At 42.9% G+C, this 25,203-nt stretch overlaps 2 long non-coding RNA genes across 3 annotated transcripts in view; one reads left to right on the forward strand and one right to left on the reverse strand.

Moving 5' to 3' along the window:
- The window catches only part of LOC135293993 (uncharacterized), a 59,745-nt gene that overhangs the window by 8,578 nt on the left and 25,964 nt on the right, over nt 1-25,203 (reverse strand). Inside the window, exons 3-6 of the long non-coding RNA XR_010356101.1 lie at nt 16,718-20,751; nt 14,339-15,336; nt 6,937-7,037; nt 5,201-5,312 (exon numbers count right to left, since the gene is read on the reverse strand). This is a non-coding gene — a long non-coding RNA (uncharacterized LOC135293993). The remainder of the gene's footprint in view (nt 1-5,200; nt 5,313-6,936; nt 7,038-14,338; nt 15,337-16,717; nt 20,752-25,203) is intronic.
- LOC135293994 (uncharacterized) lies at nt 3,234-23,574 on the forward strand. Of its 2 annotated transcripts, XR_010356103.1 has the most exons (5): nt 3,234-3,554; nt 10,332-10,423; nt 18,460-18,618; nt 20,903-21,011; nt 21,904-23,574. It is a non-coding gene; the product is annotated as an uncharacterized LOC135293994 (long non-coding RNA). The 2 variants fall into 2 exon arrangements; XR_010356102.1 differs by lacking the exon at nt 10,332-10,423.

Genomic DNA, 25,203 nt, shown 5'->3' on the forward strand with positions numbered 1-25,203 from the left:
CAAAGAGTGATTCTCCATGGGACAACAAAAGGGAAATGAGAAGCATCATTACAGTTTTTGGGTGCAGGTTGAGTTGGATAAAGCTCTAGGTGTTTCTGCTGAGCCACCCTGACATTGAGAGCTCTGCAGCCAGACAGTAGATGTGCTCCAGCTGAGACAGTCTGGAGTCAGGGCAGGTGGATTCTCCATGATTCACTCGTGGGTAGGTAAAAGAGACAGTGAGACAAAGAGAAAAGAAGGGATCCTGCAGGGGTTAGCTAATCATATAAAGAAAGGACATGCTCTGGTCTCCTTTCCATGATGTGTTCAGTGCTGTTATTCAAGAAGAACCTGGAACCCAAGTACAGTGGACATTTACAGTTGTTGTAAGGACACTCATAGGTCTACTTTGACTCAGAGCTGAACATACACACGAGGAGCTAATAAGACACATTTGCTGTCCTGAAGAAGTTTTGGTCCAAATGCACATGTCAGGGCAAGGGTGGGAAGAGAAATGAAGATCAGATAAGCCTTGTGCCCACCCAGCCCATGGAGGGAGTACAGTCAGGGGAGAAGGGATTCCTGCTGCTCTCCTCATGCTGGTGCACAGTTACAGCCTGCACCACTTTGATGGGAAAACTCTCTTGGTGAAGTAATATCTGGCCTCTGAACTCCTTGGAAGAAGATGATGAGTCTGGAGTCATGGAGTTTTGTCCAAGTAATTTTTGTTATGTGTTTACTGGGGAAAAATGGGTGTAGGTAAACTTGTTAACTGAGTGTTTCTACCAAGTTAAAATTATACATCTATGGACCATCATGGTCACCCATTGCTGCTGCACCAAAGCAATAAAAGAGACTTGAGGCTTACAAGGCCCTTTAATTTGGTGATGGTTTAGCAGCCCTGAATTACACTGTGGAAAGCGAAGGACCGGAGGAAAAGTCAGACTTTGTAAAAGCTATTCTAAGTAAAGCAGATTCCCTATCAGTCCATTCTGCATGCTGGGTTAGCTCCCCAGGCCCTTGGTGTAATATTACCATCTCCTCCCACATCCTTTTTCCAGTGCAGGGCAAAAGTGAGATTTTCCCTCTTGCCCTCTGCTGCAGTTAAGCTCAGCAGAGATTAGGGACCTGCTTATGCAGGTGCAAGCCAGAGCAGTCCCAGGGAAGTGCCTTGGGTCCTGGCAGTGCTGCGATTTGCTCTGCTGTGCAAATGGGTTCCCAATACACAGCAGGCTTCCCACTCCTTACTCGGTCGGTGGCTTGTCCTGGGCTGACCTGGATGCAGCAAGTGAGAAAAATAGAGGATGAAGCCTTGCTTAATCCTGGGCTCTCTTTTAACTGCTAACCAAGCTGCCTCTGTACCAGCATGTTCCATTGAGAGGATGTGGACAAATATATCCGTGCTGAGGAGTGGCAGAGGCTGCAGTCCGCATTTAGAAATGCTGAGCAGTGTGTTTTTCTAAGCTGGCTAATTAGTATGGGCTTGAAAGTAACGGCTGTGTTTAACTGACAAGGCAATATGCCCTTCACCCATCCCTTGAGATGTCAGGAGAATTATTCCTTTCAAAAAGCATGCCTGTTAACTCGTTCCTCTCTATCCCCTTTGATCTTTTCAATATAAGCCTCTCCCTCTGCACTTCATTTCTCCCTGTGGAAGAAACCATGAAAGCAAACCATGCTGATTTGCAAACGGCTCTTCCTCCCTTGTCTGCTGGGCTGCATGGCTGTGTCTCCTGTGCCAGGGACCCTGGTCTCATGTGAGGAGCTGGGGAAAAGACAGCACTACCATCACAAAGCGTCATGACTGGTGCAATCCCAAAAAGATGCTCTTAGAGGAACTGAACTGCTGCAGATGCCTCTGTCCTTCCCCAGGGCAGTGAGGAGATCAGGAAGAGACAATGATTCAGCAAGTCACAACTTTCCTCCCAGGTTGTTCCACTGGGCTCTGGATAAAACTAAAAATCAATGACCTGGCCTTTAAATGGGAAGGAGGATAGAGTTTTCTGACAAACCTCATTATGATCCAAGTACTGTGCAACCCTAATGTAATATACACCCATATATCACCTATGTGATTTTTCCCCATGCCAGGAACCTTGTTATTACTTGATGAAACAAGGTCAGAGTCTAAAGTAGGAAATTACAAAAGGAAATAGTGGGAAAGAAAAAAAAAGGAATATAGTAATAAATAAACATTGATGTTTAGGGCCAAATCTCAAGCTCAGTTTGAAGGGTTCTGTATAACAGTAGGAAATGTATGTGGATATCTGCAGTTGCATACACTGTTGGGTATATCCAAGAACTGAGAAGTTAATTGCCACACTGGCAAATGCTGCACTTCTCAGTGTTGGTATGAGTAGTGAATGTGGACTCACACAGGAGTCAGAGGAAGTTTTCAGTGTTTAGGTTGCCCTTGAGATACAAGAGGCATAATTTTGCAAGATAAATGTTTATCTTTTGCATTTCCAGAAATATGCTTGAAGAGACTCTCTTCCCTCCCACAAGGGTTTGTTTGGCACTTGAAGAAACTCGCTAGCTTTGCATTTCCAAATACAGATGCATCTAGTTTGGCTCGCACATTCAGGGAATGGGCTAACAGCAGCTGTATTCCAGAAGTGCTGAGCACTTCTCCACATTATGTACAGTTACTGCAAGGTGCAGATCTTTAGGTCTTCACAAGGTCAAGTCACCCAGACTTAAAATACTGCAATATGGAATTACAGTCCTATTTTAAGCCACCAACATTTTTGTTAATTTTTGTTTCAAGGCAGCAATTGTCTGCAGTATCATACCAAATTAAAAATAAATTATTTTTTTTTAAAAAGAGGCAGAAAAAATGTAAGGGAGTTAAAGAGGTTTGGCTCTGATTAACATTGCTAAACATTGTGCAGCAAAAGGAGATGGCTTCAGGGACAAATGACCCTTGTGACAGACTTCCCAAGTCACAGGATGCCAATTTGTTTTTTGAAGGCACCTACTATGTATTGCAAAGGACTGACGTGAAAAAGTGCATGCTGTCCCTAGACTAAATAAGTGTTGCTCTGTTTCCAACTTAGAAAAGACAGAAAGAAAGACTGAAAGGAAGGGAGAGAGAAAGCATGTCACAGATGAAAGCACACTCTCAAAGGTCAGGGCAAAGTGTCCTTACTTCAGCAAATACTCTGGCGTAACTTCATAATGAAATAATCCTGCTATCTGATACTGCCTGAGAAATAAACAGTGTTTTTATAAAGTTCTTGCCTGTTTCACAGCACTTCCCTGGGACACTGTAATAAAGTAGGTTGCAGCAAGTATCCTGCATGCCATGCCTCCAAATGTACCAGTTAATTACTGAGCCCTTTAAACCTACTAACAAGACAGGCCTTGTTCTTTCAACCTATTGCTTTTTTGCCAAAAAGAAAAAAAAAAAAAGAAAAAAAAAGTCATTGGGCAAATAAATCTTTCCAGAGAAAACAGATTTGTTTCCAAATCAGTCGACTGTGCTGAACTGGAAAGGAAGAAATGTTATTTTTTCCAGGATGAAAGCAAAACAAGATCTCTCCCTGTTTATCCTGTCTCACCCTTTTCTAAAGAAGGTCAGTTTAATTTTTTCATTACTTTTTCCTGCTGTCTTATTTATCTTGAAGTCCTCTAGTTTTTTTCAATTTCACTGTCAAAGCCCAGCCTAGTTGCTCCAACAGAGGAGTGCACTGTGCTTTGCTCTTCACAGCCATGTGAAGATCCTGAATAGAGCTGGGTGAAATGTAACCATCCAGACATTCTCCTTTCTTATTGCTTTCTCTATACTCCTGAAAAAAACCATAAATCTCAAGCATTTATTGTTGACTTAGTTTCGTTTTAGCATCTTATTCATTACAGATGCTCCAAAGCCTATGAAAACAATCACAAATTCAGTCTGCCCCAGCCCTATGTGTCGTGCTATGATGAAATACAAATCTTTGTACCATAAGCATCTTTTAATACTGGTGCCTGGAACTTAGTTTGGAAGAAAGGAATGTCAATACAAATACAAAACAATATATGAAGCCAGAGAAAAGAGCTTTGCTACCCTTAAAACCAGTAGTGTTTGATCTTTAACTCAGAAGGTGCCTAGGGCAACTCTTGGGAGGGGGAGGTTGACTACCTTTCAGCTCCAGTCAGCAGAGGCCATCATGTTTGCCTGTGCCAGCCCAGCTATAATAAGTGGTGTTTTGCATGCTGCAGAGTCAAATGCAGAACTGATGTACATATATTTGAATAGCCATGGTCTGTAAGAGAGGGTCATTAGATCAGTTGGTTTGATCTCCTAGATGACACCTTAAGGAAAGAAAAATGCATCCTGCTGAATTCTCCTCTAAGTGTTCTCATTGTGCTGGGTTGGTTACACCAGTTTATCCTCTTCTGCAGTCACGTACACTCCACTGGCTTTGGAGCCTCGGCAAAACAGCCTGAAGGGAGGTATATGCCAGCTGCCATATGCAAGTCTTGGAGTGAAAGGCTCTGACACAGGATCAGGTGCCCGAGCCTTATCTACAGCCTCTTCTGCCTTGTGTTACCTCACTGTTGCCTCAGGTGCTGCACAGGCAGACTCCACACCAGGAGCAGGGGGCTGGGAAGCGATGACTCAGGCACCGTACCCTGACCAGGTGCCTGCGCCCCAAATGCGTCTGGGCAGGTCTAGAGGCAAACCAGGTTCATGCAGTGCACACACTTAAGAAGCTGGGAGAGCCACCACAGCTGAAGGCTCTTTGTGAAACTCTCCAGTGATATCTTGAACCCATAGGCGAATTCAGTTCTCAGCTTGGTGTCTACACAGCTCTGGCCACATGAAATGTGCTACTTTTAAAACCAGAAAACTACAGGATGTGATATATGGCAGTGTCTGCAGGATTCCATGGCTCTGCTAGCAAAATGAGGAGCAAATTCACATCTTTTTTTTTACAATTCTTGTTTAAGTGCCAACATTAGGTTCAGCAGTCCTTTCCAAACAAACCAGTGCTCCTTTAAGGCACTCTTTGCTCTCTAGTCAAATTTTATCCAGTCCACGAGCTGCCACAGGATTTATTTCACCATGTTGTTCTTCATTTGCCCAGACACTAGAAGATTAGTTATGCATTTTGCTCTTTTCTGATTTTGGTGGCACAGGATGCAGACCTTCCTACACACACTGTTTCATCAGAAATGTTTTCCATCTTTCAGTGTTTGCTCCTTTTAGAGGTGATGCAGGGCTTTCTGAAGTTACCTGGGTGCTCCTGTTGGAGTGAGAACATTTCAGGATGTGATCTCCTGCTTATTTCCAAGGGAAATGTCATCCCAGGAAGCACAAATATTCTTTCTTGAAGTGCTGCATTTCCCTGTCAGAGAGAGGGACATCTGTTTCTACACACCTCTGGCGCATAGGTTTCTATTAAAAGTAATTGTCATGGTGGTACTTTCTCTAAACTGGATTCTGCAATGAGATAATAATACCAAAATTATCTGCAATGATCCCATAATACCAAAGCCATTTAGAAAATGCTACCTAACTCATCTTAGCTCAGGCACCCACTGCTGGGACATACAGACTGTTGTTAAATATCAACTGATGCGTTCTGCTGACTATCATGGGAATGTATCCACACTCCATCATTAGTGTTTTCAGTTCTCTGGCCCCCTCAGACCTCTGGGGGCTGTCATTTTGAATCATTGTTAATATTAAAGAAAGTATATCCACAAAATCAAATGGAGTGACTGTGAAAATTGTCACACTCCCCCTGAAGTCAACAGGAGTTACCTGAGTGGGAGCAGATGGCACCTGCTTTTTCTTTATAACCAGTGTTTATTCATTCCCTCTAGGTGCCCCTAAAAGCTCTACACTGCCAACCTTTCTCTAGATAGATCTAGCCCAGCCTGCACGAAAGCAGTATTTGCCAGCTGGGCTTCCAAGAAATTACACTGCACAAATAATTACTCTAGAGGAGAGCAGCCTTGGCAGCAGCTGCCTAAGTACTGAAGAAATGCAAGTAGTCAAAGGGCAAGGCTTTGGAGAGCACTGCCGCAAACTATCTGGTGGAGTGTGCTGGAGAGACATTCAGCAAATGTGACTGAGGCCTCTGAATCTCTGCCAGCTGTCAGGTTTGGAATTACAGCCATAGCAATTAGCCGTGATTACTTCCCGATGTTGTTAAGTACAGTGCAAAGATCACCACTTGCAGCAGTTTCTTTTTGTGATATTTAAGTGCGGTGCCAAAGAGGAATATCAGATCTCAGGTCTGAAGACCAGGGATGCGTTGGCAGGTGTGCTCAGGGAAGAGACAGGAGGATCAATATTTACTGTTTATGCTTAGCAGGTGTCCCTCTAGACATGCACTGGCAATATCTGTTAAAACATTATTGAACAGATAAATAAAGATAATAACCCTAAGTGGTGCTGTAGAGGTTACAAAGTCATCCCATGACTGCAGTAGTCCAGCCAGTTGCCCTGTAGTTTGACCATAAGCTATTCTCTAATCAAAAGCATGAAGAAAAGATCTGTTTTGTTGCACAACCAAAAGCATTAAATATTAATAAATTATTGGGCTTTACCTAGAACTTCTGTCCACCTTTGGAAGGGCACTGGTTTAGGGCACTGCTAAGATCTCATAGACGAAATTGATGAGCAAGTGTCAGAACTGAAGATCTGTATGAGCACCCTTCATATCAGACAATCAAAAAAATGTTTCCAGCTGAGGTGCTTTGGATATCATATCCAAAACTGGGAGAAAGCGCCTCTCTCGGCAGCTTGGGATACTAATTGCTAATTACAACATCAGTAGTAACTTATGCAATGTTGTTATTTGAAGCAGGGATAAACAAAATATTCTAAACTCTCTACACCTTAATTTTGTGTTTCAGGTTTACAATCTCAGTGAGTATAGGATGAGGGCTATTTACTCTGAAGGGACTGTGCAACACCATAAACACTTTTTCCTCTTCATTTAAATACTCCCATACTTCTACCTCATATCCTCAAGGCTCTTCTGGAGACTTGGAAGTGAAGATAGGGTGTGTGTGGAGAGATTAATCAGTTCAGCAGATCATGTTGGAAGACTTGCTTATCCCTATTGACATCAAAACCGGTTGAAATGTCAAAGTGTTCACCTAGAGATGCCATGACTTCAGTCATGCCTAGTTTGCAAAGTCTGAAGTTGAAGTGTTTGAGCCCCAGCTATTGTGGTCTGTAAAAACAGTCAATGCACAGAGAATTACTATTTTTAAGACACAGCCAAATAATGTACCGTCAGTAAAAATCTAAAGTTTTCTTGAGTACCTTGGCTGCTGGACACCTGCTATGCAAGAGGTGTGATATAGAGCTGTTCAGTGATCACAGGAGGCAAAAATGTTGTTTACCTTCCCCAACAGAACAGACATGACTTACAATCAGACTTTGGCTAAATGACTAGGAAAGAGCATTTTTGCCAGATCAAATGAATGCCCATGGAAACCAACCGTGGCAGACATTAATTTAGTTAAACATTTGAACTAATCCTCTCTGAAATTCTTTTGGTACTTTTTATTCAGCTTTAATAGTTTCATGAACACACAACAGTTTAAACAGAGCCTTAGAACCTATGTCAAGCCCATACAGTTAATTTGATACAATTTAATTTGACCACTTGAGAGGCATAAACATTCTTAGCATGTAAATTAAAGGTGTCTCTGGAAGGCATTCAGCTTTTTACTAAATGTTGTTAAGAAGTAGACAGAAGCCAAACAGAGGACTGCTGTACAGAGTCAGTAATCTGATATTCTGCTATCATAACCATTAAGTTTTTTTCACAGTAAAAACACCTTAGACTTGAGATTCCAGAATGAGGTGATTTTTTAGATATGAAAGAGTAGATGCTTTGTTCTGCCATAATTGGCAGAAGAAAACCCTCGCTGAAGTTTGCGAAAGTTCCACTTATGCAAGATTTGGAGTTATACTGCTCCCTTACAGGACACAACCTTGTAAGTTATTGTTCCCAATGTTACTAAAAATGTGTGGTAGTGTAAGGTTAGCAAGTACAGAGCAAACTGTTTGATTTTTCTGTGTCTTCTCTGGGGACAGGAGAAATCTGTGGATAAAAAAATACAGAAAATATTGTCTTAACTCAACTAGGAACATTTTAACTCTACACCAAAGTGAAGCCTCAAATTTTCATTAAGTTAAATTGAACAAAAAGGCTTCAAAGACTTGTCTGCAGCTGCATTGTTCAGGAAATAAAGATAATCCTATGACTTCCCAGCAAAGTTTGTTCTAATGAAAGTGTGGGCATGCACAGCTCGGGAAAAAACCTTGTGCACACACTAGGAGGTAGAGAACAGGTCCAGGTTCCTGATTTCCTCTTGGTCGTTCCCTGCTAACCAATGTAGCTGGAGAGATACATCTGCTTCTGAAAATCCCAAGCACCTGCAGAGGTGCCAAAAAGGACTGACACATACAAGGCATAAAGGCCACTGTGGGCCAGCCTCACAGAGAGTTCTGGATCTCCTGATGAGAAGCAGCTTGGAGAGTGAAAAAAATGCAGCTTGTACGTTTGGCCTCTGGTAGGTTTGGGTACAGAAGTGAGACACATGCACGGGGTGCTTCAGCCTAAGGCAAAGTGATTAGTGAGGGCATCTAGGGGCAATTAGACTTCTGGTTTAAATGCCTCAGCATGGGCTGAAAGACAGGATGAATCTTGTTTCCAGAGTTCACAAAAATACCTAGGTAAGCCAGTAGTTACCACTTTGATTCATTATGCAAAGACAAAGAGAAAGGGGAAAACCAGGAAATAATAATAATCTGCCTTCTGAGCTACTTTAAGTAAAAGTGAAAGGACATTTGTCAGTCTGGCATCTGGAGAGCAAACTCAGTGCAATGTTGAAAACTGGGAGATGAAAAAAGTTAGGAAGTTGTATCCATCAACTTAGCTGGTGTTTTCTTCTTAAGAACCTTTTCTTGCCTGCTCTGGAGCAATTTGTGCCTTACAGTTTGCTACCAATAAACACCAAGTGAGTGGCAGTTTTCTAAACAATTATATCTTGATGTAGCACTTCTCATCCCAGATTAAGGTCACCATTTTCTACCCAGACATATTCTGTTTTTCTCTAGGTCTGGATGAGTGGATTTCTATCCCTGAGTAGGGGAAAGATGAAGGGGGAATGTGCACTTATGTACTTTGGCCAAGGGAAGAGCAGGAGTGATGTCCTTCAAGGCTGGACTTCATAGAGAGATGGACCTCAGGGAGCTGCAGAATATATGAAGGCTGCCTTGAGGGTCCGGGAGAGCCAAGGTTAGAGGGACAGGTAGAAAGAGTAGGAGTGAATAGAAGAACAAAGTTACAGTGGTTTGGGAGGCAGTGATAGAGCAGAGGTAGGATCGAGCAAACTCTGAGATAAATGCTGAAGACACAGCATGCCAAGTTAGAAAGGGTAGGTGGGGATGAGAATGGCAGGTCAGGAATTTACAGGCTGGGACTGGAGGATAAGGAAGAGAAAAGCAAAGTGCTCTGGGGTCTCAGAGGGAACAGGCTAAGGACAAAGAAATCACTGGGTAGCTCCCTCCTTCCCCACCTTTAACAGGGGTTATTTTTATGAGGAGAATGACATGATTGCATAGGATCTCTCTATCCACTCCAAACCCATGATGAAAGCTGCCCACTACAGTCTCTTTTTACTTTGACCCTTGTGTTAATTTAATTACTTTTAATTAAAGTACTTTACTTTTCAAAGGGCATTTAGGAGGGCAGTAATACCAGTCACCTGTGGGAACAAGAAGACTATCTGGAGGTATTTATCAGTTCAAGGTGATATATTCCGTATATTCCCTGCAGACACCTCTGAGACTGCAGGGAATATTTAGTGCTTGCTGCTGATAATTGCAAAATCACTCAGCAGCAAAAGCACAGAGCTCAGTTCAGGCTGCAAAAACTCAAATGAGAGCTTGAGCAACTGGAACACCTTGCAGCACAGAGACACAGGGAGTCTCATTCTTTAAACAGGGACTTGTAGTGCTCTTTCAGATCTTTGGAGGTACCCAAGAGGTCTGGTCAGCCTGACAAATACCACAGAGGTTTTAAATGCAGCATATCCCTTTGGAAGAAAGAGGCGAAAGGCATACAGGACATGTTTTGGCATCTCAGACAGCACTAGATGCCTCTGCATGAGTAAGCTGTCCTCATATTTTCTATAATATTCCATCTCTACTGCTAAAGAAAAGAAGGCAAGGACCACTGCCAAGGCAAATCAACACAAACTGACTCCTGCCCCTCCTGCTTAGGGCTCATGCTCTCCTGTCTAGGTTGCTTGGTTTTGGATCTCATCTAAGCAACACGTAGTCTTCCTGTGATTCTGAGAGAGAAATGCTTCTTCCTGTTTGTTGTCTTTTCCAGTGGGAAGCGTGTGAAATACCGTGACAGCTGTGCCTCACTCACCTAAGGGATGTTTTTCCAGAATGCTCACAAAGACACATCACAGCCTGAGGGTATGCTATTAGAGCATGAGTGTGAGGACACAGAGCCTCTTGGGCATGGTGGAGGACTGTTTTGGGTAGAGGGAGCCAAACCTGAAGCATTCTGACCTATCCTGCATTTGGGAGGGCTCCATAGGATTTTTTTTCAGAGCAATAAGTATCTGGGATCAGCATGTGCATGACCTTTGCCAGCTGATACAGACCACCGCTACCATCTCATGACATTTCGGGCATGAAATGAATCACTGCCATTGCTGTCCAGTTTTCCTGCTGCAGCCAGTCTCACTGAACAAACACCCGGTTGTTTGGCTAATCGGGTTGCAACAAAAATAGAAAAGGAAAGAATAAGTGGTTGCTTAAGAACTACTGCTTTCTGAGGGCTTGGGATTTCCATTGCTTTTGCTGGTCAGCAAAAGCTGCTAAGCAGAACCAGCCAACTGCAACCCCCCCGTGCTCTGCTGTCGGTTTGGGTTGGAGTGGGTTCCCTCGGCATCCCTAACCCAGCCATGAGAACCCTGCCGAGCCCTCTTCTCAGGGCTTCATGTAGCTCTTGGCTGCTCTCATTTTGGCACCACTTCCACTGCAGGCCTCAATTTAAAGCAATTATTAAATCTAAGACAAAATATGTGTAGGATACTGCCATCAAATCCTAGGCTACAGGTCTGGATCTCAAGAGATGGTGTTGCCAGTCCTCATGCCCACAGAGTCAAACATACCCCATGTTACACCAAATTATGTTTATCCAACTTACTCCTAAAGCTTCCAGCCTCAGAAGGAGCTCTGGTAGCTCTGTAAGTCCCAGACCCACAGCAATGACACAGTGCCCCTGAGCTGACAAGCTGCTGCTCTGGGAATCAGGAGGACTAGGCACTGCTTCCCAGTCCACTTGATGGTCTACCTGGTGACTCTTGCAGACTTCTCAAACTTAGGAAGAAGAAATTATAACATTGACTTTACCATGACAAATCACTTGTATGAAAAGCATTTTTGATGAAGATCTACAAACTAAAAAATTCCTATTACTAGCATCTAACAGTGTTAATTTAAAATAGTCACTATTATTAAATTCACATAATAATTAATTCTAATATTAATTCTAATATCCTCATATAACCATTTTTTAAAATTTTCTTTTATGAAGGGGAAATTTTAGGAGACTGGTCCCCTTTCTCTGACTTCCATAAGATTTTGGCTGCAAGTTGCTGGATGGCAAGGGAGGAAAATTTCTACTCTTTACTGTATTGGTTTTACTCGATCTCTATAGGACTTCAACAGGAAAGCAAATGATTCTTCCTCATAATCAGCTTACTTAATTCCCTGTCTGATGGACAGTCTGTAGCCAGCTGTCTCCAGGTAAGAACCAATGAGCATGGTGAGAGCACAGGGTCATCACACACACAGTCCTTTGCCTTTCTGACTTGGAATTTTTTCATGGCCCTGGGGATCTTTGAGGTGTTTTTAGAAGGAAGGCTTCAAATGCATTCCTGACTCCTTTTTTTTTTGAGAGAAAACCACAATTACATGGGCAGAGTATATAGTGAAGGTTTTTGACTGCCAGGCACTGGAGAGAAGATCTGCAGGAACACTTTTGTTTGTGTAGCTTGGGTTATTTAATCTGGAGTGTCCTTTGACTCAGCTGCCCTGTCCTCCTCTCCACCAGTGTGCACAGAAGAATGGGGCTCTTGGGGGACTTCCACTTCCCCCACACAAGAATTTTGCCTCTGACATGTATGAGGAGTAGGAACAGGACTGCAGCAATAAATAAATTCCAAAGTGATTAAAAACAAATGTGTGAAGCATTATTAATGATACACTAGAGAGAATGGAAGTGTACTATGCCAGAAACACCATCAGGAACAGAACAGATATCAAGGGCTATACAGCCTGATGTTAAAACAGCAGAAGGGGACAAAGCGGTGATTTACTGTGCAACATCTGAGCCTGCAGCTGGATAGTTCAGGGTTGATTAGTGGAGCTGCTTTTTGAACTAGCAGGTCAGGTCAGACCCGGGTCTACGCAGGTAACCCACCTCTGTCAACAGGAACTGCCATGTTTTGCCTTATTCTCAATATTCAGCACACCCCTTGCCCTTCTTCCATCATGTTTTCTATACTCACAGCTCTTGGAGAAGGTTTGACAACTTGCAGGCCCTATGTCCTTGCTTTGAAAGTGTTTCTGGAAAGACAGCTGGTATGCCTGGTAAAGCCCTCTATTGTGTAAGAGTTTGGTGATACAGGGGGCTCTCCTTTCTATAATTTTTCCCATTTTCCACTGATATATTTGAAGTGCAACCACCACATATGCAGTGCTTTACTCCAGTAAGTAATTACGTGACAGCTCCTATTCTGAGCACTCATGCAACCACGTGCAGACAGAGAAGGAAACAAGTCATTTGCATACAGAGCAAATATTTTGTCATCACCTGCTGTTCATCCTAATGAGATTTTGCCAGACTCATTAGAATGATTCCACGCTTCTTAATACCCACTGGGATTGCTTTATTATTTGATGGAGTCAACAGTTGGCATATGCCACAGTGTCTCTGTATTCAGGTCTCTTGAAACCTCTGAAGGCAGCTAAACAAAGGCAGTGAATAACCAGTTTTGTTTCCTTCTTTCTCCCAGGATGTCTTAACGCTGACACCAGTGACTCATAAGCACCACAGTTAAAGGGATCTCTTTATCAGCCCACTCCCACTGGCTACTGAAGACAGTAGGCATCTTTTCACTAGGGACTGTCTTCTCTCTGTGTGGCTGAAAGCAAGGACCCTGACCCCTCCCTGCAGAGGACTCGTGAGGATTTCTGTTTTTCTGTTTTCCCTGCTGGTTTCAAAAATCTTTTTTCAAAAATCACGGGTGGCATTTTTTTCTCTCCCCTTATTCTATCACAAAACTACATAAACAACAGGAAGGAGACCTATTAAGAAATTACAGAAGATTTGGGCATGGCCCAAATCCACATGATCCTTTTTGTGTGTAAGCTTTCCATATAAGTTGTGGATCATGGATTAGCTCAGTTGGTTAGAACTGTGCTATTAGAACATAGTGCTAATAATGCCAAGATTAAGGGTTCAGTCCCTGTATCAGACCACTCACTTAGGAGCTGGACTCGATGATCCTTGTAAGTCCCTTTCAACTCGGAATATGAAATTAGTGTGCTAGGAATTGCAGTAAAAACAACCCAAAAAATAGAGATTAACGTTTTTTTTCTCTATTCTCACAACTGTAACCTGAGGTGTTCCAATGGGATTAGTGGGGTGTAATTGGTTTGGGTGTTACTTATCGTGGAGTAAAAACCAAAAATCCTGAAGTGTGATATTGAAGTTGACAGTGTCACTTTAAACAAATTCACTTGAGATGATTTTTGCTTTGGGAGTCTCCCTTTACAAACAGACCTTGCCAGGAGCCAGAGTAAACACTATGTTAATCTTAGATCAGCCTTTAATTTTCCTACTTCCTTTCCCTTCCCCTTTCCTTTCTATTTCCTTCTAAGACAGCAATATTATAGACAATTTAAATCAGACATATCCGTAGCTGAACAACAAAATCACCAACTGAGGACAATGAGAATAACAATAAACTCAACATAGTAATTATTTTCCCATCACACAAGCAATTACAAAAGCCAAGAAAGAACAACTGAGTGCTCTTAACCTGATATTGATCATTTAATTTTCTCAAGCCGTGTAATATTAAGCAGGCTAATGCTTCTACAGGGAACTCTGGCAACAATTAAGCATAGCTATGAAAAAGTCAGACTCATTGCAGGCTTGAGCAAGGGGATAACTCACTGTTTGTGCCAATGGTAATAATGATGAGCAATGGAAATAGTGAAATGAAAGACAGACTACCACTTGAGCACAAGTTCACCATTTCAGTGGGGGTTGTATCTGACCAGGTGTGTGGGAACATGGCACATTCTGTTTACCTGGCATTCCAGCAAGGCCAGCCCTTTGGTCAGTGGTTGCCACAGGCTAAGTGGAGGTGCAGCTTCTGTCTAGGAGGTGAGGAGAGAACTTGGCAAGAGGTTAGCTCGTGAGCATTGTGACGCACAAGCTCCTCATTCACGCTGTGTGCTGAGGCACCACCATAGCTCAACACAGGAGGAGCCAAGTCGGAGCTCTTTGCTCTTGGGCTGGTTCTAAACTTGAATCATCTGTTGTTCATTCCACAGAGCATGAGCCTCTCTTTAGACCTAGAAATTTGCTTGCCAAAACAGAGTTGCTTGACTATCCTACCTAGTGTCTAACTGGTCCTCCTAGATACTATTAACAGTTCCAAATCGTGTTTGCCAGTCTGTATGAATAGTTGAAATATGAGAGAACACCTCAAAAGAAAATTGATACTTGTGTTGATGCAACTGGTTTGCACCCCAGCATTTGGTCCCATGTGCAGCTTTCAGATGCTGCTGGCTGCACTGTCTGGGTTTCAGCTGGCTGCACTGGGAGCTCAGGCTGTACGTGGGAGCTGTAGGCACCACGTGTGTGCTGTATCTTCTGGAACACTGGAGCTGTCCTGCAGTGGTGTGGTTGGCCTCTGGCTGCCTCTCCAGGTGGGCATGTGCCTCCTGTAGGTGCTGTGCCATGTCTGCCAGACCAGCCTGAGCACCTCAGCTGTCCCACAGCATCTCACGTGGCTCATGGTGCTGCCTGTGAGCAGCTTAACTGACCTCATGGAGTTTCTATCAACTGCTTCCAGAGACCTTCCAGGGCTGCCCTCGAGATCTAAACCATGAGCATAGGACAAGCCTGCTTATGAGAGCAAACTCAGACTTGTGCTTAATTTTGAGTGCAAATAAAACCCACAAGGAGTCACCATGGGAGGAGAAAGAATGGTGAGCAGACACTGTGGGGTGAGGTTTTCTTCTCCATGCTTTCATGGTGGGTGCAGTAGTAGTTCCTCAGAAGCATTCTTTCTGTAAGGATCCTGTCAGATACAGAGGAAACCCCGAATTGTAACCATATGTGGGGGCCCTGCACAAAGCAATCCCATTCCAACTCCATTAATTTCAGTTTCTGTTATTTCATGTTGTACCACTTAAATGTCTCCAGGCAAATTATCATCAAAGTCCTGCACAAATTAGTAAAACATTGAATTTTTCCTTTCCTGATTTATGTCAAGGAAGAGAGTCTTGATTTAGCAGGTTAAGAAACTCCACCTCAAGCCTTCCCCTACTACTGCAGGACTTTAAAGCGAGTTCAAAATGTTTGAATGGGTGTGCTTTTGTTTCCATTTCCTGGAGAAATTCATGTCTGCAGTATTTCTGACCATCACCAATCCTTCTACCCAGTGAAGGGAAAGAGGGAGAGAAAGGACATGTCAGGGAAGTACCAGATAATCAGAAATTCCCTCTAGTAAAGGATCATTAGTGAAATATACATGGATTCTAATGGTCCCATGGTATTGTAAGAAGCAAGCACAGAATATTCTGGCCTTTTTTTTATTGCTCCTTTTATTTTTGTTTTATTTTCCTTTTATTTTTCCTAGTTTCCATATAGATCCCATCTTACAGAGCTCCATGATTTTAATGATAATCAAAAATCAAAGAAGCCAGAAGAATTAGTGTTGCCAGTGACATAAAACATGGGCAGACATAGAAAATAGTGCTCTCTTGAATTTCCTGCAAATGCATAATCTGCCTGTGGCAAAAAAGGGGGAAAAAAAAGTGGGGGGAGGGCACAAATTGAATTTTTTTTCCTTTAAATTAGAATTTGACTTATTTTTAAAATGAGCCTCTTTAAGGTTGTAATAAACACCTATTAAAGCCTGGATTTGCAACATTTAATCATACAATTTGAGTTTTATTGAAAGAAATTTATTTTGTACTAAGCACTCTAAGTTCACTTACCAATTTTGAGGAAAGGTAGAAAACTCTGAATTTGTGAAAGTCATAGACTAAGCAGAATTTATGTGTCTGCTCAACTAGTTTTTAAAACAAAGCTGTTTGTTTATTCAGGTCAAGTGTCCTCCATAATATATATGGTATTGCAATGAAGACATTTTGTTTAATAATAATGATAGTAACAGTAAAAGCTGCTAGCCAGAGTGTGTCTTCTAGAAGAAGACACACCCCAAAACATATGGCACCAGCCACTTGGGCAGCTGTGCAGGGAAACAGGCTTTATGAGTTTATGAGCTTAAGCTCACTTGTGTGCAAACAGGACCATCCACCTCCTGAACCTTCCCTGACCTCCCAATCCTCAAGCAGCCTTCACATGACACTGCACCTGAACCCATCAGCCGTGCTGCATGAGCCAGCTCAGCTCTGCACCCACGGCACAGCTCAGCTGCATCCACATAAACTCACCAGGGGCATCGGGCAGGTGGATAAGCTCAGTCTGCCGTCTTATTCACTCTAGGCTGAGGATATCTGAGAGCTGGAGAACCAGGAGGACCTTTTTTCCCACTTCTAGACTCTGGGGCCAAAGGATCAGATGAATTCATCTAAAATCTTGAAAACCTGAGCAATCAGATCAATTCAACTGCATCATTTTCACAAATGCATCTTTGTAAAATAAGTGTATTTCATTTTCCATTTAATTCCACTTTCCGTGGGAGTAGAATCCAACATAAACACAATAATAACAACAACAAAAAAAGAGTAGATCACTTACCATTTCCTGCTCTGAAAAAAAAAACCTATTAAAGCTATGTTTCCAAACAAATCTATATCTTTTGCATTGGGGGCCTCCCATGCTGTGTATCCTCTAGGACCTCTTCTGCTCCTGGCTAACATTAACAAAAAACACCCAGAATGTAATTATATTAGCAGCCATACCTTATTTAAGAGATGCAATTTAGTATTTACCAAGCAATAAGAATTTATTCTCCTTAAAGAAAGCAAACAAATATGAATTCAAAACAAGATTAAAATAGCTACTATAGACCAAGGTTCCTTGCTTGATGGTTTAAAACTTGCTCACTTATATATATCCTGTCCTACCCTGTTCTGAAAGCAATCCACATAGGTTCAGTCAAAGGATTCCCTAATTACACTTCCTTCCTTATTCTGAGCCATGGATAGCCTTGTCAGCCTTGAACATCTTTATTACCCATCCTTCTTAGCCTGCTTCTTGCAGAAAACTATTTCCATCCAATGTGGCATTTCGGGAAGGAAGACTCTATACAGGCTTCTTATTGACCAGCAAGTCAATACTCTCTACCTCCCAATTCAACCCCTTCTACACAACAGAGTCAGAGGAAAGTAATGGAAATCTCCATTGTCATTCTTGCTTTCTGTTTTTTCCAGGAGAAAAAAAAGCCAAAGCGTGAGGTCATCCATGCTTTCCTCCAGAAAAGACGTTTAACCTCCACCTAAAGCTTATCATTATTTAATTGTTGCTTTATGCAAGCAAATTCTCTCAATATAACCCAGTATCTGATCTTGCTCTACCTTGAACATGATAAAAGCCCGTGAGAAGGGCTGGTCCTATCTCCATCTCAATCCTGCAAGATCCTGGACATCTTCCAGTTCAGCATCTAACTGGCATGTGAAACAGAAACAGTGCCTAGTGACAGTGATGAATGGTCTGCTCTTGGCTGTTGCTTGCATTCACACTGCTGGATATCCCTACAGTATTTGATTGCATAAACCCTGAAATCCTTTTGTCCACATTAAGGATGTTTGGTCAGCACTATGAGATCTAAATAATCTCTACAGAGGAAACTGGCAAACTAGTATCCAGTGTAAGCAGAGAGTGTGCAGAGAAAGGCCACCTGTTGAACAAAACTCACTGCTCTCTCACAACTATGGCAACATGGAATTATTTGACATAAACTAATTATTGAAAACTAAATAAAACTGTCCCTTTTTCTACCCCCTCCCACCATGCCACGGGGCAAGGAGGGCTCTTGAACCAGAGATCTCCCTCAAACTCTGCACTGTATTTGCAAACCCATCTGAGGTCTATCACCATGTGAGTCCACACCCTGACAATTGCCTGAAGGCTGGGGAGATAGTTTTTTAGGAAAGGGGAACAAAGAAGTAAACAGAAAGCAACCCCTTCCCTTTCTGCATGTAATACTTTTTCGTCTGCTTTTCATCAACAGGTTTTGGAGCCTCGAAAAGCAGCAGGAAGGAGATGGGTCCTTTCTGCATGTCAGGCCTGCCTCTGCAGCACAGGCTGTGGGTCTGCCCTCACAGTCCCCTGGCAGAGGAGGCTATGTCTGAGTGAAGTCTGATGCAAGAACATCATCTTCCCTTGAAAGGTCTGAAAAAAGCATCCTGACCCCTGCATGTGCCCTTGAAAACCAGGGTAGGGGCAGGAAGAAATGGTGAAATCAGAGCAGGAGAAGGAATCTGAGTTGAATTGGAGTTGATGGGTTTTTTTCATACCCAGCACATTTTGTTAGTTTGTCAGTAGCTTGAGGCAGCCACTGTATAAAAAACTAGTCAAAGTTTAGGGAAGACACAGAGAAAGAGGTGCATGTGTGTGCATGCTTTTACCAATGCCATTGCTGACAAACCAAGGCTTGATAAAGTACACTTCTTGCTTGGGGGGGAATCTAACTGTACACCTTTTGCCACTGCAGAAAGAAAATGCAAAATATATTTACAAAGCCACAATAAAAACATGTTAATGTGTCAGGGGGCCTTTTTTGGCACTCAAACCCTGAGAATCTGCCTGCAAACCCCTTCAGTAACTTCTGCATTGAAGGTTCCCATATGAGTTACCTCAGTTAACACTGGAAGGGGTTAAGGACGAAAAAACCCCAGCTGCAACCCCAGCTTAAATCTGCCTGTGTAAATTGGTTCTGGATTCCTGTGCAGGTGTGTCAGGTATTTTTTTGTGCTTCTGGGCTTGGACCAGCCAAACACCCCTGTTCTAGAAGTCATGTGCCTGCCTTTCTCACCCACTCCTCCACCACACCGATTTCTTTCATGATCATTTCTCCAGCCCATCTCTTCAGGGTGTTCTCAGCAGGGAGAGGAGAGTGAACATCTAATCTCTGGTTGTAGGGTCAGGTTTGTGGGAAGGCCTTTTTTTCCAGGATAAAATCAGGAAGCCTGTGTGAAGGAAAACAGTTTGCTGTGATTAGAAAGCAGGCAACAAAACAAAAAGGCAGAGGCTTTCTGGGCAAAGTTTCTCCAGGGAATTGCTGCAAGCCACAGTCCCACTATGAAGATGCTTTTCATTTACAATAACAGAATCATTCAGGTTGCCAAATCCACCACTAAACATGTCCCCAAGTGCCATATCTACAGTTTCTCCAGGTTACAGTGTGTGTGTTTCTGCTCTTGATAGAGTAAACAGTAATCAGGCTGTGTTTTACTTCACCCATAGCATATTTCTAGGGCCTTACTTGCCATTAACAAGTGGCAGAAGTGCAAGGAGCATGAACACATCTCAACACAAATACAGGAAAAGTTCATCCAGCATCCCAGTCCTGGAGCTGCCTGCTGGCAGGAAATAGTCATCAGCACCAGAAACTTTAAATTTTCCTTCCCAGAGTAAAACCAGAAACATTGCTCCAGTGACACACTGCTCTCTTCTGCTTGTGCAGGCAACTTAAGGCTGGGGCTGGTAACTGCAGCCTGTGTGACAAAGTGTCTTGATGGGTGATGCAGCTGGCAGGACTTGGATAGGATCCTTCCCCTCAAAAGCTGCAAAAACAAGACTGGTTTACTCTGGATATTTGTCTCTGTTTTAGCATTTGATGAAACACATGGCATTATAGTCAGGAGAGTCTGCCTCTCCCCCCGAGACGCTGCCCAAGTAGTAGACAATAACAAGTAGCATTGATTTATTGCTGCAGAGGAGGTAGAGAAAAAGGAATGTAATAAATGCTGAGGAGATGAGAAATGCACCCATTCCCTCACCCCCTACACACTCACAGGCACTCTGGAGAGGGAGAGGAGGTTATCTGCCATGAACCAGCACATTGCTGAAATTCTAATGAAACAAGAGTCAAAGCAGGTAGGAGGTGGTAGAAATGCTGAGCTTGATGCCCATTTATCATCTTTAAATGCTGAACCCAAGTTGCAGAGGAATGTCAAGAGAAGGGCACTCTATTATTTGCAAAAATATTTTGTAAGAAAAATAGAACTAGCTATTTCCTATGCATAATTAGAATAAATAATCTTTATTCCAAAACAAATCAAACCCCCTCTTTGAAGGAATACTAATAAGCTTGGCAGAACAGGCACACAAACGTTAGAAAACACTAATTTAAAATTACCTTTGATAGCTTAATGCATCTCCCATACATACAAGAATTATGCAGACATGGTTTGGATTGTCTGATCAGGCAGTATTTTCCCACACAGCTCCTTCCTTCAGTACACAAATTAGACCCACTTTGTGGCTGTGGCAGCACCTCTTCTTCATGTTATTCCAAAAGCTAGAAGGGAATAAGGAACAGGAGTGTGGGACACAAATAAAAAGTACAAAATTACATCCTTGGATATAACCCTTTGTTCCAGAGGGCTGGAAAATACTGTTCATCCAGCCTTCTCACAGATGGGTTCTAATAGTGTGCTTTTACTTTCCAGGTGCCTACCTTCCAAGCCCAGTGGTTTGGTGTGCAGAAATGCTGAGCTCCCAGTCTCAGCTGAGACAGGCAGAGAGATGCTTCAGTGATTCACACCCTCGTGTCCTACAGTAAGTGCTCTGAGAAATCAAGTCCCGGTGGGTTCAGGCTTGGCAGCTGCAGTGCTGACTTAGATGCCCATTTGCCAAATGACAGTATCATGATATCTCATCACAGAAAAGTTCTGCTAAAATGAACCAGCTAATGGCTGGGGAGCTCTTGTTCTGCAGTGGCAAGCACTATAGAAAATCCCATGAAGGAAATATTTCAGGATTCAAAGAGCATGGTATAAATCAGGAATATACTGGAAAATAACAGATTGAAATAGGTGCTTGCCAGCTGAGACATGTTTTTCTAGTGCACAGTATGAGGTCGAAGGACTCTGAATATATGAAGAAACCCCAAGTACGTGTGCGCAATTAAAGACAAAATTAAAGGGAGTTAAGTACTGTTGCATGACATCCACATGACTTATCAGCAGGGTAAACACCATGATGTTGAGATTTGCCAAGGCAGCTAAAAGACCACACCTGTGGGGTGAGAGCTGGCTCTTACAGTATGTCGGAGATAAAACATGCTGTCATCAGTGGTTTCACACATAAACACTGACAGCGGTGGACTGGTGAAATTTAGGAACCAGCCCAGTCCAGGTTATAGACTAGTGTTTTCTCTTGGGTGCAAAACTTTAAATGGTTACCCTTGTACCTTCCGCCTCACACCCTAGCAGTTGGCCCACTGCAAACTTCCCCCAGTCTCAACAATTCAGTCCAGTTCTGTAAAGTCTCATGTTTGTTTGGCCCATTCTCCCACTTTTAATCATGGTATACTGCCTGTGTCAGTCCACCTCACCCAGGCCCTCCATCGTGCTTCCCACAGTAACCATCAATTTGGGTTGTGCCCATAGAGTCCAATTCTGTCTGCTCTGTTTTCCTTTCTCTCATATAATTACCTTTTCATTTACAGAGCACTGGAGAGTTTCAAAGGGTAACTCATGTCATTTTTTTACGAACCAATCTTTTCCCTCAATCTATGTCTTGGCCATGAGGAACAACTACACAAAGCTTTCTTCTCTACTCTATCTGAAGTAATTCAGCCTCAAGCAAACACCTGGACTGGAAAACTTTATTCCCAGTGGTCAGATTTTGGCAACAATGTAAATGACTGGTAAATGAGAAATCATAATAAAATGCAAAACTGTCAGAACCACCTGTAAAAACCTTGAACTCTGGGCAGAGCTCTGCTGCTTTAGTGTCCCCAGCATCACATGTCTGTCCTGGCCATGTGTTGTATATTTTCAGCTCAGAGCTGGGTATGCATCAGCCACCCATTTAGCTCAGTCACCCTTGTTTCCATCAAAAGGAAAGCTGCAGTGTGACCTGGATGGCTGTAGGGCCAGGACCTCCTCAGCTCTGTTCTCTGAGTTGGGTACATATGAACCCCAAGAGATGCTCCTGAGCCTTTGAGAGACCTGCTGACAGGTCCCAGTGAAGACAGTGGTGGAGCCATGGACCTCTTATCCCCAGAGGCAGGCAGGAGATAGTCCCTCAACCCCTCGGGACTTGCTACCCTGACAGGTCCCCTAACAGGGGTACTTGGTGGTGACCAACATGCTCAGCAGGGTCTTGCTGTAGGATGTGAAACCAGTGCCCATTCATTTCTGATAATGTGAACACCCAGCAGTGTTGTGCTTTCAGCACACCCTGTTACATGCTAATGTAACATTAAACATTAACTGGAAATAAATTAAAGTCTCCAGCCCTTCCTCCTTACTGTGGATCCACTCTCTGGCCTTGAGCAAAATGCTAAATTTTTCTGGGAACCAATTTCCTCAGTTAATAAAATCTGTGGCTGGATGCAATGAAGATCAATTTATTAATGTTTGCGTAGCATGGGAACATCCTTGAGGGGAAGGCTCAGGGGAGAGCAGTATTGTTACTCTTATCTCCTCCAAGTTAGTATCTAACACATCTGCTCAGGGTGACTCAGTCCCATGTCTAGCCTTTTGCTCACTAGAAAGTATAGCAGAGTTTCTATAGTACAATGAAGCATTGGAAATAAACCGAGACAGGGATTTATAGCTGCACTTTCTTGCCATGTGTTATAATAGCCAGCATTATTTAATCACAGAAACATGATCTGGCCACAGCTAACTAGCTTTGCTCAGGTGTGCTTGTAAATTTAATTTGAGTTCCTCTACCTTGTGCAGAAGCTGAATGCAGGCTAATGTGTGTGCTGGAAAAATAACAAATCGTACTATGGTATAGAACAGGAAAGCCTTCAGTTTCACAATAAAATAATACAATTCAATGCATGCACTATTTATATAGCACCATTCAGAAATATATTTTAAATCTTTTTAGAAACCACTCGCATGCTATACCACAGCCAACATGTCGAATTCTATTAAAGAGAAGAAAGCCATTGTAAAAACAAGTCTTCGAGTATACATTTAAACAAAGCATTCATTGGAAGAGGAGCCCACTAACAATTGGAACTATATAGTTATTAGTACAGGTCCTGATAAGAAACTGGATCCATGGCATAAAATATTTATCCAATATGTTCTCCACATAAACAGAGTATAATGTTTTTTATTGTAAAATAAATGTATATTATAATATTCATAATGTGTTTTATTTTAAAAACAGTGTCCTGAATGGCAGAATGGATGGGTCTGTATGCCCTTTTCCACTTGCATTATCCCAGCAAATGAAAAATTTAAAAAAGGAAGGAAAAGAAGATGGAACAGAGGCAAAATGTGTGACAAACTCAAATCCTCTGCCTCACTCTACTGCCTGTGTGTTCTCCATGGTATCCAGTGCTTAATGCTTGCTGCTTACTCCATTATGTTCTCTCTCACCCACCTACTGACACATTTCCATTGATCGCCCACGTAGCTTTAAGCATTTCTACCCCCCTGCACTGAAAGCTTTTGCAAGGCAGCTGAGGTACCAACCACTGTAATAGGTCATGTGGTGGGAAGAAGCAGGTTTTGGGCCATGCACAACCCTCTGCATCAGCTCTGGGGTCTGAAAGACCCCTCACAGCCACCTAGCTGGGCAGAGGTCCCTGCTCCTGGGACAGAGGGGTGACTGCTGTTATGGGGCTTTGGCTGAGAGAGGCACAGGCTGCTTGGCTGCCGCATGATGTGGCTTCTACACTTCTGCCTTGGCAATGCACCTGTGGTAGGAAGCATGGCAGAAAAGCCAGAAAGAAACCACTATACTGGGAATGTGCTGTTCAGTAGTACAAACAGCCGTGAGGAGAAGAGAGGACAAAGAACAGCCCTTGAAGTCTCATCCTGACTTGGTTGTAGGCAGCCTTGCTGCTGCCTTCAGAAATATTTTTACAGTCCAAAATGACTAGAGAGTATTGTGTTGGATTTATCATAATAACATAACAGCATGTGCCAAAATAGTATGTCTAGCCCTGGAAACAGAAACAACCTAGCTTTTAATCAACAAAGAAGTTGGAGAACAGTATACAAATGTTAAGTACTACTGACTTCTTTTCAGATGCATCTTATGAATAAAACTGAATGCTGATTCACTTGGGTTCCTGGAAAACCTTATCTCTAAATTGTAATGTCAAATTAATATAGTAAAGAATTTATAAGTTGTGTTTCTCAGAGGTTGTTTAACAGCTTGATCCCTTGCCAGCAGTGCTTTGTCATTCACTACTTCCCACTGGCACTATCTTAAAACTAATACCAACAGCCAGTTGTTCCGGAGATCTTAACTGAAATGTGCAATACTGGGAGACACAGCCAACACACCAGCTCCCACTTCATGTGCATTTATAATTACACAAGAAGTGGTGCTTATTGTACAGTCAGCTCTGGTGCTCTCTGAGATGACTCACCTTCTCTCACTCTGCTATGCCATGCTAACTTTTACACATTTCGTCTATCTACATGGATATCCAGACTCATCCTCTCCAACTCTGAGCTTTTTGGCTGGGATCCTTAAATTACAGCCTGTCTTTGCTTTAGGCTCTTCCTACAGTCAGAGAAGGGAGACATGCACCTCACAAAGGCGGTTCTGCTCCTTGGTGGGCTGAATCATTGCCGGAAGGCTGCACCCCCTCCCTGTTGCTCCATTGACTGGGGAAGGAGCCCCAGGCAGGGCTGGCAAGCCTACTGTGTTCCTGCCCCAACCAGCCCTCCCTGCTGCTGCTGGGGGGCTGAGAGGAGACCTTGGAAGGTGTGAAAGCCTTACTGACGCCTGTCGGTGGTGACTCGACTGCTGGCTTGGGCAATTCAGT

Source organism: Passer domesticus, chromosome 2 (assembly GCF_036417665.1).
Source record: "Passer domesticus isolate bPasDom1 chromosome 2, bPasDom1.hap1, whole genome shotgun sequence".
Classification (NCBI taxonomy): Eukaryota; Metazoa; Chordata; class Aves; order Passeriformes; family Passeridae; genus Passer; species Passer domesticus.